Source organism: Lampris incognitus, chromosome 2 (genome assembly GCF_029633865.1).
Source record: "Lampris incognitus isolate fLamInc1 chromosome 2, fLamInc1.hap2, whole genome shotgun sequence".
NCBI classification, from domain to species: Eukaryota; Metazoa; Chordata; class Actinopteri; order Lampriformes; family Lampridae; genus Lampris; species Lampris incognitus.
The window spans coordinates 71,373,217-71,393,208 of NC_079212.1; positions in this window are offsets into that span (position 1 = coordinate 71,373,217).

Here is a 19,992-nt window from a genome sequence, read left to right on the forward strand (position 1 = left end):
TCCTGCAAAATTAATACATGTAGCCAGTATATGCTACTGTTGTTTGTTTGTTTAGACTATAGTAAAACCATGGTTTCTCTCTAAATCAATACATGTAGCTAGTATATGCTAATGTTTTGTTTGTTTAGACTATAGTAAAACCATGATCTCTTGCAAAATTAATACATGTAGCCAGTATATGCTACTGTTATGTTTGTTTGTTTAGACTATAGTAAAACCATGATTTCTTGCAAAATTAATACATTTAGCCAGTATATGCTACTGTTGTTTGTTTGTTTGTTTAGACTATAGTAAAACCATGATTTCTTGCAAAATTAATACGTGTAGCCAGTATAGGCTAATGTTTTGTTTGTTTAGACTATAGTAAAACCATGATTTCTTGCAAAATTAATACATGTAGCCAGTATATGCTACTGTTGTTTGTTTGTTTGTTTAGACTATAGTAAAACCATGATTTCTTGCAAAATAAATACATTTAGCCAGTATATGCTACTGTTGTTTGTTTGTTTAGACTATAGTAAAACCATGATTTCTTGCAAACTTAATACATGTAGCCAGTATATGGTAATGTTATGTTTGTTTGTTTAGACTATAGTAAAACCATGGTTTCTTACAAAATTAATACGTGTACCCAGTATATGCTAATGTTATGTTTGTTTAGACTATAGTAAACCATGATTTCTTGAAAAACTAATACGTGTAGCCAGTATATGCTACTGTTATTTTTGTTCATTTAGACTATAGTAAAACCATGATTTCTTGCAAAATTAATATGTGTAGCCAGTATATGCTACTGTTATGTTTGTTTGTTTAGACTATAGTAAAACCATGATTTCTTGCAAAATTAATACATGTAGCCAGTATATGCTACTGTTATGTTTGTTTGTTTAGACTATAGTAAAACCATGATTTCCTTTCTAAATTAATACATGTAGCCTGTATATGCTACTGTTGTTTGTTTGTTTAGACTATAGTAAAACCATGATTTCTTGCTAAATTAATACATGTAGCCAGTATATGCTACTGTTTTTGTTTAAACTATAGTAAAACCATGGTTTCTTGCAAAATTTATACATGTAGCCAGTATATGCTAATGATATGTTTGTTTAGACTATGGTAAAACCATGATTTCCTGCAAAATTAATACATGTAGCCAGTATATGCTACTGTTGTTTGTTTGTTTAGACTATAGTAAAACCATGGTTTCTCTCTAAATTAATACATGTAGCCAGTATATGCTAATGTTTTGTTTGTTTAGACTATAGAAAAACCATGATCTCTTGCAAAATTAATACATGTAGCCAGTATATGCTACTGTTATGTTTGTTTGTTTAGACTATAGTAAAACCATGATTTCTTGCAAAATTAATACATATACCCAGTATATGCTACTGTTGTTTGTTTGTTTGTTTAGACTATAGTAAAACCATGATTTCTTGCAAAATTAATACATATAGCCAGTATATGCTAATGTTATGTTTGTTTGTTTAGACTATAGTAAAGCCATGGTTTCTTGCAAAATTAATACATTTAGCCAGTATATGCTACTGTTGTTTGTTTGTTTGTTTGTTTAGACTATAGTAAAACCATGATTTCTTGCAAAATGAATACGTGTAGCCAGTATATTCTAATGTTGTGTTTGTTTAGACTATAGTAAAACCATGATTTCTTGCAAAATTAATACATGTAGCCAGTATATGCTACTGTTATGTTTGTTTAGACTATAGTAAAACCATGGTTTCTTGCTAAATTAATACATGTAGCCAGTATATGCTAATGTTATGTTCGTTTAGACTATGGTAAAACCATGATTTCTTGCAAAATTAATACATGTAGCCAGTATATGCTAATGTTATGTTTGTTTAGACTATAGTAAAACCATGATTTCTTGCAAAATTAATACATATAGCCAGTATATGCTACTGTTTTTGTTTAAACTATAGTAAAACCATGGTTTCTTGCAAAATTTATACATGTAGCCAGTATATGCTATGTTATGTTTGTTTAGACTATAGTAAAACCATGATTTCTTGCAAAATTAATACATGTAGCCAGTATATGCTAATGTTATGTTTGTTTAGACTATAGTAAAACCATGATTTCTTGCAAAATTAATACATATAGCCAGTATATGCTACTGTTGTATCATTGTTTGTTTAGACTATAGTAAAACCATGATTTCTTGCAAAATAAATACATTTAGCCAGTATATGCTACTGTTGTTTGTTTGTTTAGACTATAGTAAAACCATGATTTCTTACAAAATTAATACGTGTAGCCAGTATATGCTAATGTTATGTTTGTTTGTTTAGACTATAGTAAAGCCATAGTTTCTTGCAAAATTAATACATTTAGCCAGTATATGCTACTGTTGTTTGTTTGTTTGTTTGTTTAGACTATAGTAAAACCATGATTTCTTGCAAAATTAATACGTGTAGCCAGTATATGCTAATGTTGTGTTTGTTTAGACTATAGTAAAACCATGATTTCTTGCAAAATTAATACATGTAGCCAGTATATGCTACTGTTATGTTTGTTTAGACTATAGTAAAACCATGGTTTCTTGCTAAATTAATACATGTAGCCAGTATATGCTAATGTTATGTTCGTTTAGACTATGGTAAAACCATGATTTCTTGCAAAAATAATACACGTAGCCAGTATATGCTACTGTTATGTTTGTTTAGACTATGGTAAAACCATGATTTCTTGCAAAATTAATACATGTAGCCAGTATATGCTACTGTTTTTGTTTAAACTATAGTAAAACCATGGTTTCTTGCAAAATTTATACATGTAGCCAGTATATGCTATGTTATGTTTGTTTAGACTATAGTAAAACCATGATTTCTTGCAAAATTATTACATGTAGCCAGTATATGATAATGTTATGTTTGTTTAGACTATAGTAAAACCATGATTTCTTGCAAAATTAATACATATAGCCAGTATATGCTACTGTTGTTTCTTTGTTTGTTTAGACTATAGTAAAACCATGATTTCTTGCAAAATAAATACATTTAGCCAGTATATGCTACTGTTGTTTGTTTGTTTAGACTATAGTAAAACCATGATTTCTTACAAAATTAATACGTGTAGCCAGTATATGCTAATGTTATGTTTGTTTGTTTAGACTATAGTAAACCATGATTTCTTGTAAAATTAATATGTGTAGCCAGTATATGCTACTGTTATTTTTGTTTATTTAGACTATAGTAAAACCATGATTTCTTGCAAAATTAATATGTGTAGCCAGTATATGCTACTGTTATGTTTGTTTGTTTAGACTATAGTAAAACCATGATTTCTTGCAAAATTAATACATGTAGCCAGTATATGCTACTGTTATGTTTGTTTGTTTAGACTATAGTAAAACCATGATTTCCTTTCTAAATTAATACATGTAGCCTGTATATGCTACTGTTGTTTGTTTGTTTAGACTATAGTAAAACCATGATTTCTTGCTAAATTAATACATGTAGCCAGTATATGCTACTGTTTTTGTTAAAACTATAGTAAAACCATGGTTTCTTGCAAAATTTATACATGTAGCAAGTATATGCTAATGTTAGGTTTGTTTAAACTATGGTAAAACCATGATTTCTTGCAAAATTAATACATGTAGTCATTATATGCTAATGTTGTTTGTTTAGACTATAGTAAAACCATGGTTTCTTACAAAATTAATACGTGTAGCCAGAGTATGCTAATGTTATGTTTGTTTAGACTATGGTAAAACCATGATTTCTTGCAAAATTAATATGTGTAGCCAGTATATGCTACTGTTATGTTTGTTTGTTTAGACTATAGTAAAACCATGATTTCTTGCAGAATTAATACATGTAGCCAGTATATGCTACTGTTATGTTTGTTTGTTTAGACTATAGTAAAACCATGATTTCCTTTCTAAATTAATACATGTAGCCTGTATATGCTACTGTTGTTTGTTTGTTTAGACTATAGTAAAACCATGATTTCTTGCTAAATTAATACGTGTAGCCAGTATATTCTAATGTTGTGTTTGTTTAGACTATAGTAAAACCATGATTTCTTGCAAAATTAATACATGTAGCCAGTATATGCTACTGTTATGTTTGTTTAGACTATAGTAAAACCATGGTTTCTTGCTAAATTAATACATGTAGCCAGTATATGCTAATGTTATGTTCGTTTAGACTATGGTAAAACCATGATTTCTTGCAAAATTAATACATGTAGCCAGTATATGCTAATGTTATGTTTGTTTAGACTATAGTAAAACCATGATTTCTTGCAAAATTAATACATATAGCCAGTATATGCTACTGTTTTTGTTTAAACTATAGTAAAACCATGGTTTCTTGCAAAATTTATACATGTAGCCAGTATATGCTATGTTATGTTTGTTTAGACTATAGTAAAACCATGATTTCTTGCAAAATTAATACATGTAGCCAGTATATGCTAATGTTATGTTTGTTTAGACTATAGTAAAACCATGATTTCTTGCAAAATTAATACATATAGCCAGTATATGCTACTGTTGTATCATTGTTTGTTTAGACTATAGTAAAACCATGATTTCTTGCAAAATAAATACATTTAGCCAGTATATGCTACTGTTGTTTGTTTGTTTAGACTATAGTAAAGCCATAGTTTCTTGCAAAATTAATACATTTAGCCAGTATATGCTACTGTTGTTTGTTTGTTTGTTTGTTTAGACTATAGTAAAACCATGATTTCTTGCAAAATTAATACGTGTAGCCAGTATATGCTAATGTTGTGTTTGTTTAGACTATAGTAAAACCATGATTTCTTGCAAAATTAATACATGTAGCCAGTATATGCTACTGTTATGTTTGTTTAGACTATAGTAAAACCATGGTTTCTTGCTAAATTAATACATGTAGCCAGTATATGCTAATGTTATGTTCGTTTAGACTATGGTAAAACCATGATTTCTTGCAAAAATAATACACGTAGCCAGTATATGCTACTGTTATGTTTGTTTAGACTATGGTAAAACCATGATTTCTTGCAAAATTAATACATGTAGCCAGTATATGCTACTGTTTTTGTTTAAACTATAGTAAAACCATGGTTTCTTGCAAAATTTATACATGTAGCCAGTATATGCTATGTTATGTTTGTTTAGACTATAGTAAAACCATGATTTCTTGCAAAATTATTACATGTAGCCAGTATATGATAATGTTATGTTTGTTTAGACTATAGTAAAACCATGATTTCTTGCAAAATTAATACATATAGCCAGTATATGCTACTGTTGTTTCTTTGTTTGTTTAGACTATAGTAAAACCATGATTTCTTGCAAAATAAATACATTTAGCCAGTATATGCTACTGTTGTTTGTTTGTTTAGACTATAGTAAAACCATGATTTCTTACAAAATTAATACGTGTAGCCAGTATATGCTAATGTTATGTTTGTTTGTTTAGACTATAGTAAACCATGATTTCTTGTAAAATTAATATGTGTAGCCAGTATATGCTACTGTTATTTTTGTTTATTTAGACTATAGTAAAACCATGATTTCTTTAATATGTGTAGCCAGTATATGCTACTGTTATGTTTGTTTGTTTAGACTATAGTAAAACCATGATTTCTTGCAAAATTAATACATGTAGCCAGTATATGCTACTGTTATGTTTGTTTGTTTAGACTATAGTAAAACCATGATTTCCTTTCTAAATTAATACATGTAGCCTGTATATGCTACTGTTGTTTGTTTGTTTAGACTATAGTAAAACCATGATTTCTTGCTAAATTAATACATGTAGCCAGTATATGCTACTGTTTTTGTTAAAACTATAGTAAAACCATGGTTTCTTGCAAAATTTATACATGTAGCAAGTATATGCTAATGTTAGGTTTGTTTAAACTATGGTAAAACCATGATTTCTTGCAAAATTAATACATGTAGTCATTATATGCTAATGTTGTTTGTTTAGACTATAGTAAAACCATGGTTTCTTACAAAATTAATACGTGTAGCCAGAGTATGCTAATGTTATGTTTGTTTAGACTATGGTAAAACCATGATTTCTTGCAAAATTAATATGTGTAGCCAGTATATGCTACTGTTATGTTTGTTTGTTTAGACTATAGTAAAACCATGATTTCTTGCAGAATTAATACATGTAGCCAGTATATGCTACTGTTATGTTTGTTTGTTTAGACTATAGTAAAACCATGATTTCCTTTCTAAATTAATACATGTAGCCTGTATATGCTACTGTTGTTTGTTTGTTTAGACTATAGTAAAACCATGATTTCTTGCTAAATTAATACATGTAGCTAGTATATGCTACTGTATTTGTTTAAACTATAGTAAAACCATGGTTTCTTGCAAAATTTATACATGTAGCCAGTATATGCTAATGTTATGTTTGTTTAAACTATGGTAAAACCATGATTTCTTGCAAAATTAATACGTGTAGCCAGTATATGCTAATGTTATGTTCATTAGACTATAGTAAACCATGATTTCTTGTAAAATTAATATGTGTAGCCAGTATATGCTACTGTTATTTTTGTTTATTTAGACTATAGTAAAACCATGATTTCTTGCAAAATTAATATGTGTAGCCAGTATATGCTACTGTTATGTTTGTTTGTTTAGACTATAGTAAAACCATGATTTCTTGCAAAATTAATACATGTAGCCAGTATATGCTACTGTTATGTTTGTTTAGACTATGGTAAAACCATGATTTCCTGCAAAATTAATACATGTAGCCAGTATATGCTACTGTTGTTTGTTTGTTTAGACTATAGTAAAACCATGGTTTCTCTCTAAATTAATACATGTAGCCAGTATATGCTAATGTTTTGTTTGTTTAGACTATAGAAAAACCATGATCTCTTACAAAATTAATACATGTAGCCAGTATATGCTACTGTTATGTTTGTTTGTTTAGACTATAGTAAAACCATGATTTCTTGCAAAATTAATACATATACCCAGTATATGCTAATGTTATGTTTGTTTGTTTAGACTATAGTAAAGCCATGGTTTCTTGCAAAATTAATACATGTAGCCAGTATATGCTACTGTTTTTGTTTAAACTATAGTAAAACCATGGTTTCTTGCAAAATTTATACATGTAGCCAGTATATGCTAATGTTATGTTTGTTTAAACTATGGTAAAACCATGATTTCTTGCAAAATTAATACATGTAGTCATTATATGCTAATGTTGTTTGTTTAGACTATAGTAAAACCATGGTTTCTTACAAAATTAATACGTGTAGCCAGTATATGCTAATGTTATGTTTGTTTAGACTATGGTAAAACCATGATTTCTTGCAAAATTACTATGTGTAGCCAGTATATGCTACTGTTATGTTTGTTTGTTTAGACTATAGTAAAACCATGATTTCTTGCAGAATTAATACATGTAGCCAGTATATGCTACTGTTATGTTTGTTTGTTTAGACTATAGTAAAACCATGATTTCCTTTCTAAATTAATACATGTAGCCTGTATATGCTACTGTTGTTTGTTTGTTTAGACTATAGTAAAACCATGATTTCTTGCTAAATTAATACATGTAGCCAGTATATGCTACTGTATTTGTTTAAACTATAGTAAAACCATGGTTTCTTGCAAAATGTATACATGTAGCCAGTATATGCTAATGTTATGTTTGTTTAAACTATGGTAAAACCATGATTTCTTGCAAAATTAATACGTGTAGCCAGTATATGCTAATGTTATGTTCATTAGACTATAGTAAACCATGATTTCTTGTAAAATTAATATGTGTAGCCAGTATATGCTACTGTTATTTTTGTTTATTTAGACTATAGTAAAACCATGATTTCTTGCAAAATTAATATGTGTAGCCAGTATATGCTACTGTTATGTTTGTTTGTTTAGACTATAGTAAAACCATGATTTCTTGCAAAATTAATACATGTTGCCAGTATATGCTACTGTTATGTTTGTTTAGACTATGGTAAAACCATGATTTCCTGCAAAATTAATACATGTAGCCAGTATATGCTACTGTTGTTTGTTTGTTTAGACTATAGTAAAACCATGGTTTCTCTCTAAATTAATACATGTAGCCAGTATATGCTAATGTTTTGTTTGTTTAGACTATAGAAAAACCATGATCTCTTGCAAAATTAATACATGTAGCCAGTATATGCTACTGTTATGTTTGTTTGTTTAGACTATAGTAAAACCATGATTTCTTGCAAAATTAATACATATACCCAGTATATGCTACTGTTGTTTGTTTGTTTGTTTAGACTATAGTAAAACCATGATTTCTTGCAAAATTAATACATATAGCCAGTATATGCTAATGTTATGTTTGTTTGTTTAGACTATAGTAAAGCCATGGTTTCTTGCAAAATTAATACATTTAGCCAGTATATGCTACTGTTGTTTGTTTGTTTGTTTGTTTAGACTATAGTAAAACCATGATTTCTTGCAAAATTAATACGTGTAGCCAGTATATGCTAATGTTGTGTTTGTTTAGACTATAGTAAAACCATGATTTCTTGCAAAATTAATACATGTAGCCAGTATATGCTACTGTTGTGTTTGTTTAGACTATAGTAAAACCATGGTTTCTTGCTAAATTAATACATGTAGCCAGTATATGCTAATGTTATGTTCGTTTAGACTATGGTAAAACCATGATTTCTTGCAAAAATAATACACGTAGCCAGTATATGCTACTGTTATGTTTGTTTAGACTATGGTAAAACCATGATTTCTTGCAAAATCAATACATGTAGCCAGTATATGCTACTGTTTTTGTTTAAACTATAGTAAAACCATGGTTTCTTGCAAAATTTATACATGAAGCCAGTATATGCTATGTTATGTTTGTTTAGACTATAGTAAAACCATGATTTCTTGCAAAATTAATACATGTAGCCAGTATATGCTAATGTTATGTTTGTTTAGACTATAGTAAAACCATGATTTCTTGCAAAATTAATACATATAGCCAGTATATGCTACTGTTGTTTCTTTGTTTGTTTAGACTATAGTAAAACCATGATTTCTTGCAAAATAAATACATTTAGCCAGTATATGCTACTGTTGTTTGTTTGTTTAGACTATAGTAAAACCATGATTTCTTACAAAATTAATACGTGTAGCCAGTATATGCTAATGTTATGTTTGTTTGTTTAGACTATAGTAAAGCCATGGTTTCTTGCAAAATTAATACATTTAGCCAGTATATGCTACTGTTGTTTGTTTGTTTGTTTGTTTAGACTATAGTAAAACCATGATTTCTTGCAAAATTAATACGTGTAGCCAGTATATGCTAATGTTGTGTTTGTTTAGACTATAGTAAAACCATGATTTCTTGCAAAATTGATACATGTAGCCAGTATATGCTACTGTTATGTTTGTTTAGACTATAGTAAAACCATGGTTTCTTGCTAAATTAATACATGTAGCCAGTATATGCTAATGTTATGTTCGTTTAGACTATGGTAAAACCATGATTTCTTGCAAAAATAATACACGTAGCCAGTATATGCTACTGTTATGTTTGTTTAGACTATGGTAAAACCATGATTTCTTGCAAAATTAATACATGTAGCCAGTATATGCTACTGTTTTTGTTTAAACTATAGTAAAACCATGGTTTCTTGCAAAATTTATACATGTAGCCAGTATATGCTATGTTATGTTTGTTTAGACTATAGTAAAACCATGATTTCTTGCAAAATTAATACATGTAGCCAGTATATGCTAATGTTATGTTTGTTTAGACTATAGTAAAACCATGATTTCTTGCAAAATTAATACATATAGCCAGTATATGCTACTGTTGTTTCTTTGTTTGTTTAGACTATAGTAAAACCATGATTTCTTGCAAAATAAATACATTTAGCCAGTATATGCTACTGTTGTTTGTTTGTTTAGACTATAGTAAAACCATGATTTCTTACAAAATTAATACGTGTAGCCAGTATATGCTAATGTTATGTTTGTTTAGACTATAGTAAACCATGATTTCTTGTAAAATTAATATGTGTAGCCAGTATATGCTACTGTTATTTTTGTTTATTTAGACTATAGTAAAACCATGATTTCTTGCAAAATTAATATGTGTAGCCAGTATATGCTACTGTTATGTTTGTTTGTTTAGACTATAGTAAAACCATGATTTCTTGCAAAATTAATACATATAGCCAGTATATGCTACTGTTATGTTTGTTTGTTTAGACTATAGTAAAACCATGATTTCCTTTCTAAATTAATACATGTAGCCTGTATATGCTACTGTTTTTGTTTAAACTATAGTAAAACCATGGTTTCTTGCAAAATTTATACATGTAGCCAGTATATGCTAATGTTATGTTTGTTTAAACTATGGTAAAACCATGATTTCTTGCAAAATTAATACATGTAGTCATTATATGCTAATGTTGTTTGTTTAGACTATAGTAAAACCATGGTTTCTTACAAAATTAATACGTGTAGCCAGTATATGCTAATGTTATGTTTGTTTAGACTATGGTAAAACCATGATTTCTTGCAAAATTAATATGTGTAGCCAGTATATGCTACTGTTATGTTTGTTTGTTTAGACTATAGTAAAACCATGATTTCTTGCAGAATTAATACATGTAGCCAGTATATGCTACTGTTATGTTTGTTTGTTTAGACTATAGTAAAACCATTATTTCCTTTCTAAATTAATACATGTAGCCTGTATATGCTACTGTTGTTTGTTTGTTTAGACTATAGTAAAACCATGATTTCTTGCTAAATTAATACATGTAGCCAGTATATGCTACTGTATTTGTTTAAACTATAGTAAAACCATGGTTTCTTGCAAAATTTATACATATAGCCAGTATATGCTAATGTTATGTTTGTTTAAACGATGGTAAAACCATGATTTCTTGCAAAATTAATACGTGTAGCCAGTATATGCTAATGTTATGTTCATTAGACTATAGTAAAACCATGATTTCTTGTAAAATTAATATGTGTAGCCAGTATATGCTACTGTTATTTTTGTTTATTTAGACTATAGTAAAACCATGATTTCTTGCAAAATTAATATGTGTAGCCAGTATATGCTACTGTTATGTTTGTTTGTTTAGACTATAGTAAAACCATGATTTCTTGCAAAATTAATACATGTAGCCAGTATATGCTACTGTTATGTTTGTTTGTTTAGACTATAGTAAAACCATGATTTCCTTTCTAAATTAATACATGTAGCCTGTATATGCTACTGTTGTTTGTTTGTTTAGACTATAGTAAAACCATGATTTCTTGCTAAATTAATACATGTAGCCAGTATATGCTACTGTTTTTGTTTAAACTATAGTAAAACCATGGTTTCTTGCAAAATTTATACATGTAGCCAGTATATGCTAATGTTATGTTTGTTTAAACTATGGTAAAACCATGATTTCTTGCAAAATTAATACATGTAGTCATTATATGCTAATGTTGTTTGTTTAGACTATAGTAAAACCATGGTTTCTTACAAAATTAATACGTGTAGCCAGTATATGCTAATGTTATGTTTGTTTAGACTATAGTAAAACCATGGTTTCTTGCTAAATTAATACATGTAGCCAGTATATGCTAATGTTATGTTCGTTTAGACTATGGTAAAACCATGATTTCTTGCAAAAATAATACACGTAGCCAGTATATGCTACTGTTATGTTTGTTTGTTTAGACTATAGTAAAACCATGATTTCTTGCAAAATTAATACATGTAGCCAGTATATGCTACTGTTATGTTTGTTTGTTTAGACTAGAGTAAAACCATGATTTCCTTTCTAAATTAATACATGTAGCCTGTATATGCTACTGTTGTTTGTTTGTTTAGACTATAGTAAAACCATGATTTCTTGCTAAATTAATACATGTAGCCAGTATATGCTAATGTTATGTTTGTTTAGACTATGGTAAAACCATGATTTCTTGCAAAATTAATACATGTAGCCAGTATATGCTACTGTTGTTTGTTTGTTTAGACTATAGTAAAACCAGGGTTTCTCTCTAAATTAATACATGTAGCCAGTATATGCTAATGTTTTGTTTTCTTTTGACTATAGTAAAACCATGATTTCTTGCAAAATTAATACATGTAGCCAGTATATGCTACTGTTATGTTTGTTTGTTTAGACTATAGTAAAACCATGATTTCTTGCAAAATTAATACATTTAGCCAGTATATGCTACTGTTGTTTGTTTGTTTGTTTGTTTAGACTATAGTAAAACCATGATTTCTTGCAAAATTAATACGTGTAGCCAGTATATGCTAATGTTGTGTTTGTTTAGACTATAGTAAAACCATGATTTCTTGCAAAATTAATACATGTAGTCAGTATATGCTACTGTTATGTTTGTTTAGACTATAGTAAAACCATGGTTTCTTGCTAAATTAATACATGTAGCCAGTATATGCTAATGTTATGTTCGTTTAGACTATGGTAAAACCATGATTTCTTGCAAAAATAATACACGTAGCCAGTATATGCTACTGTTATGTTTGTTTCGACTATGGTAAAACCATGATTTCTTGCAAAATTAATACATGTAGCCAGTATATGCTACTGTTTTTGTTTAAACTATAGTAAAACCATGGTTTCTTGCAAAATTTATACATGTAGCCAGTATATGCTATGTTATGTTTGTTTAGACTATAGTAAAACCATGATTTCTTGCAAAATGAATACATGTAGCCAGTATATGCTAATGTTATGTTTGTTTAGACTATAGTAAAACCATGATTTCTTACAAAATTAATACGTGTAGCCAGTATATGCTACTGTTATGTTTGTTTAGACTATGGTAAAACCATGACTTCTTGCAAACTTAATACATGTAGCCAGTATATGCTACTGTTGTTTGTTTGTTTAGACTATAGTAAAACAATGGTTTCTCTCTAAATTAATACATGTAGCCAGAATATGCTAATGTTTTGTTTTCTTTTGACTATAGTAAAACCATGATTTCTTGCAAAATTAATACATGTAGCCAGTATATGCTACTGTTATGTTTGTTTGTTTAGAGTATAGTAAAACCATGATTTCTTGCAAAATTAATACATGTAGCCAGTATATGCTACTGTTATGTTTGTTTGTTTAGACTATAGTAAAACCATGATTTCCTTTCTAAATTAATACATGTAGCCTGTATATGCTACTGTTGTTTGTTTGTTTAGACTATAGTAAAACCATGATTTCTTGCTAAATTAATACATGTAGCCAGTATATGCTACTGTTTTTGTTTAAACTATAGTAAAACCATGGTTTCTTGCAAAATTTATACATGTAGCCAGTATATGCTACTGTTGTTTGTTTGTTTAGACTATAGTAAAACCATGGTTTCTCTCTAAATTAATACATGTAGCCAGTATATGCTAATGTTTTGTTTGTTTAGACTATAGTAAAACCGTGATTTCTTGCAAAATTAATACATATACCCAGTATATGCTACTGTTGTTTGTTTGTTTGTTTAGACTATAGTAAAACCATGATTTCTTGCAAAATTAATACATATAGCCAGTATATGCTAATGTTATGTTTGTTTGTTTAGACTATAGTAAAGCCATGGTTTCTTGCAAAATTAATACATTTAGCCAGTATATGCTACTGTTGTTTGTTTGTTTGTTTGTTTAGACTATAGTAAAACCATGATTTCTTGCAAAATTAATACGTGTAGCCAGTATATGCTAATGTTGTGTTTGTTTAGACTATAGTAAAACCATGATTTCTTGCAAAATTAATACATGTAGCCAGTATATGCTACTGTTATGTTTGTTTAGACTATAGTAAAACCATGGTTTCTTGCTAAATTAATACATGTAGCCAGTATATGCTAATGTTATGTTCGTTTAGACTATGGTAAAACCATGATTTCTTGCAAAATTAATACATATAGCCAGTATATGCTACTGTTGTTTGTTTGTTTGTTTAGACTATAGTAAAACCATGATTTCTTGCAAAATAAATACATTTAGCCAGTATATGCTACTGTTGTTTGTTTGTTTAGACTATAGTAAAACCATGATTTCTTGCAAACTTAATACATGTAGCCAGTATATGGTAATGTTATGTTTGTTTGTTTAGACTATAGTAAAACCATGATTTCTTGCAAAATTAATACATATAGCCAGTATATGCTAATGTTATGTTTGTTTAGACTATAGTAAAACCATGATTTCTTGCAAACTTAATACATGTAGCCAGTATATGCTACTGTTGTTTGTTTGTTTAGACTATAGTAAAACCATGGTTTCTCTCTAAATTAATACATGTAGCCAGTATATGCTAATGTTTTGTTTGTTTAGACTATAGAAAAACCATGATCTCTTGCAAAATTAATACATGTAGCCAGTATATGCTACTGTTATGTTTGTTTGTTTAGACTATAGTAAAACCATGATTTCTTGCAAAATTAATACATATACCCAGTATATGCTACTGTTGTTTGTTTGTTTGTTTAGACTATAGTAAAACCATGATTTCTTGCAAAATTAATACATATAGCCAGTATATGCTAATGTTATGTTTGTTTGTTTAGACTATAGTAAAGCCATGGTTTCTTGCAAAATTAATACATTTAGCCAGTATATGCTACTGTTGTTTGTTTGTTTGTTTGTTTAGACTATAGTAAAACCATGATTTCTTGCAAAATTAATACGTGTAGCCAGTATATGCTAATGTTGTGTTTGTTTAGACTATAGTAAAACCATGATTTCTTGCAAAATTAATACATGTAGCCAGTATATGCTACTGTTGTGTTTGTTTAGACTATAGTAAAACCATGGTTTCTTGCTAAATTAATACATGTAGCCAGTATATGCTAATGTTATGTTCGTTTAGACTATGGTAAAACCATGATTTCTTGCAAAAATAATACACGTAGCCAGTATATGCTACTGTTATGTTTGTTTAGACTATGGTAAAACCATGATTTCTTGCAAAATCAATACATGTAGCCAGTATATGCTACTGTTTTTGTTTAAACTATAGTAAAACCATGGTTTCTTGCAAAATTTATACATGTAGCCAGTATATGCTATGTTATGTTTGTTTAGACTATAGTAAAACCATGATTTCTTGCAAAATTAATACATGTAGCCAGTATATGCTATTGTTATGTTTGTTTAGACTATAGTAAAACCATGATTTCTTGCAAAATTAATACATATAGCCAGTATATGCTACTGTTGTTTCTTTGTTTGTTTAGACTATAGTAAAACCATGATTTCTTGCAAAATAAATACATTTAGCCAGTATATGCTACTGTTGTTTGTTTGTTTAGACTATAGTAAAACCATGATTTCTTACAAAATTAATACGTGTAGCCAGTATATGCTAATGTTATGTTTGTTTGTTTAGACTATAGTAAAACCATGATTTCTTGCAAAATTAATACGTATAGCCAGTATATGCTAATGTTGTGTTTGTTTAGACTATAGTAAAACCATGATTTCTTGCAAAATTGATACATGTAGCCAGTATATGCTACTGTTATGTTTGTTTAGACTATAGTAAAACCATGGTTTCTTGCTAAATTAATACATGTAGCCAGTATATGCTAATGTTATGTTCGTTTAGACTATGGTAAAACCATGATTTCTTGCAAAAATAATACACGTAGCCAGTATATGCTACTGTTATGTTTGTTTAGACTATGGTAAAACCATGATTTCTTGCAAAATCAATACATGTAGCCAGTATATGCTACTGTTTTTGTTTAAACTATAGTAAAACCATGGTTTCTTGCAAAATTTATACATGTAGCCAGTATATGCTATGTTATGTTTGTTTAGACTATAGTAAAACCATGATTTCTTGCAAAATTAATACATGTAGCCAGTATATGCTATTGTTATGTTTGTTTAGACTATAGTAAAACCATGATTTCTTGCAAAATTAATACATATAGCCAGTATATGCTACTGTAGAGCCGAAGGAACGGAGAAGACCGTAGGTTCACACTTTAGCCGTGTAGGCAACTTTCTTTAATCCACGGTAAATCAGAGAGCAACCAAACCACAGCTCGACTGAGCGGAGGTGGCAAGAATAATCAGAAAACTGGCTGGACAACCATAACTTAACCCTGCGTTAACCTGCCAGGGCAACCATGACTTAACCCTTAGTTCCTGGGTTGAATTCTGTCCCCAATACGTGTCCACCACATGAGCCCCCCCCAGAATTCGCCCTAGTAATCGAAGTCAGGCAGGCGCGGGGGGACAACAGGCCGTCCGCGGCGGCTCCGGATAACAGGGGCCGGAGTGTCTCTGGGAGGCATTGACGCGGGCCTGTGGAGGTCGGCCTGAGGAGCAGAAGAGGCAGCTCGGGCCTCCACGGGGGGAGGAGGCGGAGCCGGGGGACGACCGCGACGAGGAGGTTGGGCTAACTCCAACGGCTGCGTCAAGTCCAGGTGTGCGGGTTTAACTCGGTCCACTGAAACATGCTCGGCCGTGCCCCCAAAATCCACCACCAGGTGCTTAGTTCCCCGTTCCAGGACGCGGAAGGGGCCGTCATAAGGGGGTTGCAGAGGGGGGCGGTGTGCGTCGTGACGGATGAACACGTAGTCCGCTGACTGCAGACCTGGGGGCACCTGGGACACCGGCGCGCCGTGTTGGGCGGTAGGGACGGGTGTGAAAGCTCTGACCCCGTCCAGCAAGGAGGCTCGTTGGTCCACAGCTGACCAGGGACGCGTTGCATTGGGCATGAAATCGCCTGGGACTCGCAGCGGCGTGCCGTACACCAGCTCCGCAGAGGAGGCTTGTAGGTCTTCCTTCGGGGCGGTCCGCAGGCCCAGCATGACCCATGGGAGCTTGTCGACCCAGTTGCAGTCCTTGAGAGTAGCCCGAAGCGCAGCCTTCATGGACCGGTGGAAGCGCTCACATAGGCCGTTCGCCTGAGGGTGGTAGGCGGTAGTGCGATGAAGCTTGACGCCCAGAGCCTCACCCACAGCACTCCATAGCTCTGAGGTAAACTGTGGCCCGCGGTCAGATGAAAGGTCGGAAGGCGTACCGAAACGTGAGACCCACGACCCAATAAAAGCCCGGGCCACATCAGCAGACGTCGTGGATGCCAGGGGAACAGCTTCAGGCCAGCGCGTAGTCCTGTCCACCACAGTGAAGAGGTAGGTGAACCCATGGGAGGGGGGTAGGGGACCAACCAGGTCAACGTGGACATGGTCAAATCGTCTCTCCGGCACTGCGAAGCGTTCCAGGGGCGCCTTAATGTGGCGGTGTATCTTAGCCCGCTGACAGGCAACACACGAGTCGGCCCACGCTTTCACGTCTCTCTTAAGTCCCTCCCACACAAACTTAGCAGAGGTCAGGCGCACGGATGGCTTACTGCCTGGATGAGAGAGGCCGTGCACAGCTTCAAATACGGGGCGTCTCCAGCTGTGCGGGACGATGGGCCTGGGCTGTCCTGTGGAGACGTCACACAGGAGGGTGGCACCTGTGTCGCTGAAAGGAACGTCCTGCAGGCGGAGCCCCGTGTCGGAGGCCCGGAGACGGAGGATGCTCGGGTCCGTGGCCTGGTCAACGGCCATCTGTGCATAGTCAAGGCCTAGGTGGACCGCTCCAATCACTGCCCTAGAGAGGCAGTCAGCTACCTGGTTAGACTTACCAGCGACGTGCTGGATGTCGGTAGTGAATTCCGAAATGTAGGAGAGTTGTCGCTGCTGGCGAGCGGACCATGGCTCGGCCGTCTTGGACATGGCAAACGTGAGGGGCTTGTGGTCCACGTACGCAGTAAACTTGCGGCCCTCTAGCAGGAAACGGAAATGCCGGACAGCGAGCCAGAGACCGAGGAGTTCCCTGTCAAAAGTACTATACTTGCGCTCTCGGGGTGTAAGCTGGCGACTGAAAAAGGCCAAAGGCTGCCAAGCCCCCCCCACCCACTGTTCGTGAACCGCACCAACAGCATAGTCCGATGCATCCGTGGTTATGGAAATAGGCGCTGTAGGTGAAGGATGCGCTAGCAGGGTAGCCTGGGAGAGCGCAGCTTTAGTCTCGGTGAACGCACGGTCCCGCTCTGCTGTCCAGTCGACCGCCTGGTTGGGGGACATGCCTTTCAGCGCCTCGTACAGTGGCCGGATGATAAAGGCGGCTCGGGGAATGAAGCGGTGGTAGAATGTCACCATCCCGATGAACTCCCTGAGCGCACGAGCTGTTTGGGGGCGCGGAAAGGCCGCCACCGCTTCCACCTTTGAGGGCAGGGGGACTGCCCCGTCCCCAGTGATGCGATGCCCGAGGAAATCAATGGCTGTCAGCCCGAACCGGCACTTCGCCGGGTTGACGATCAGCCCATGCTGGCTGAGGCGTGTGAAGAGGGCATGAAGATGGGACAGGTGTTCTTCCTTGGAGGCGCTGGCGATGAGTATGTCGTCCAAATAGACGAAGAGGAAAGGAAGGCCACGGAGCACTGAATCCATCAGCCGCTGAAAGGACTGGGCCGCGTTTTTGAGTCCAAATGGCATTCGTAGGAATTCAAATAGGCCGAATGGGGTAGTCACCGCTGTCTTGGGGATGTCTGAGGGGTGCACGGGAACTTGATGATAACCACGGACCAGGTCGACTTTTGAGAAGACGCATTTGCCAGACAGGTTTGCAGAAAAGTCCTGGATATGCGGGACAGGATAGCGGTCGGGCGTGGTGGCGTCATTTAGTCGGCGGTAGTCCCCGCATGGGCGCCAACCTCCATCAGGCTTAGCGACGATGTGGAGTGGGGACGCCCACGGGCTGTCAGAGCGGCGGATGATCCCCATGCGTTCCAGGTGCTCGAACTCAGACTTGGCAATGGCGAGTTTGGCGGGGTCGAGACGCCTGGCTCTGGCGTAGACCGGGGGCCCCTTCGTAGCAATGTGATGCTCCACCCCATGCTTAGCGGTGGGTGCAGAGAAGGTAGGCTGGGTGAGGTCAGGGAACTCAGCGAGGAGGCGGGTGAACTTGTCTGCCTCTGAGAGAGAGTTGGCTAGACCTGCATAGGCCGCTTCCCTCCGCGTACATGCGAAGGAGGAGAAGGTTAAGGCATCGACCAGACGGCTGTTCTGAATGTCCACTAGCAAACCGTAAGCGCACAAAAAATCAGCTCCGAGGAGGGGAAGCGTTACATTGGCCATGACGAACTCCCACGTGAAACGTTGTCCACCAAAACACAGTTCTACAGACCGCACGCCGTAGGTGTGGATAGGGCTGCCGTCAGCCGTCGCCAACTGGGGGCCCCGCTCCCCGCCCATGATGTCGACGTCAGTAGCAGGGAGCACGCTTCTCTGTGCGCCCGTGTCACAAAGAAATCGCCGACCGGAGATGGTGTCGAGGATGAAGAGTAGCCTGCTCGTATCGCCAACACTCATGGCCACTACTGAGTGTTGGCCCTCTCGTTTCCCGTCGGCCTGTAGTTGCAGGGGGAACGGCACCGTTTAGCTTTCGCACCAAATCGAGCGTGGTACATACAGAGTCCAGAGGGCTTGTAGCGGTCTGATGCTGTGGCGCCACCGTCGGGCCACGCCCGCGATGTCGGCGGGGGGCCAGTGAAGGTAGGAGCCAGCACCCCGGCATGGGAGGAACGTTGTGTAGCGACGAAGAATCGGTCAGCCTCCTTTGCCAGCTCACGGGGATCAGTGATGGTGGAGTTAGCGAGCGCAGTCTGGACGTGGGGCGGCATGTTGCGCAGAAACAGCTCCATAAACAGGAAACATGGCTTTTCTTGACCCAGTAGGTTTAACATCCTGCTCATTAGCTCCGATGGTTTGCCATCTCCCAAGCCCTGAATTGCGAAGAGGCGACGTGCTCTCTCCGTTGTTGACAGTTCAAAAGTTTCAAGGAGGAGATGTTTAAGTGCGGCGTATTTACCATCGGCCGGTGGGTTGGTTATGAAACCGCTTATCCTGGAAGCCGTAGCGCACCCCAGCGCTGCCAATACGTAGTAGTACCTGGTCTCGTCTGCTGTTATGTCTCTGAGCGCGAACTGTGCCTCAGCCTGCGCGAACCATGTAGCCGCGGA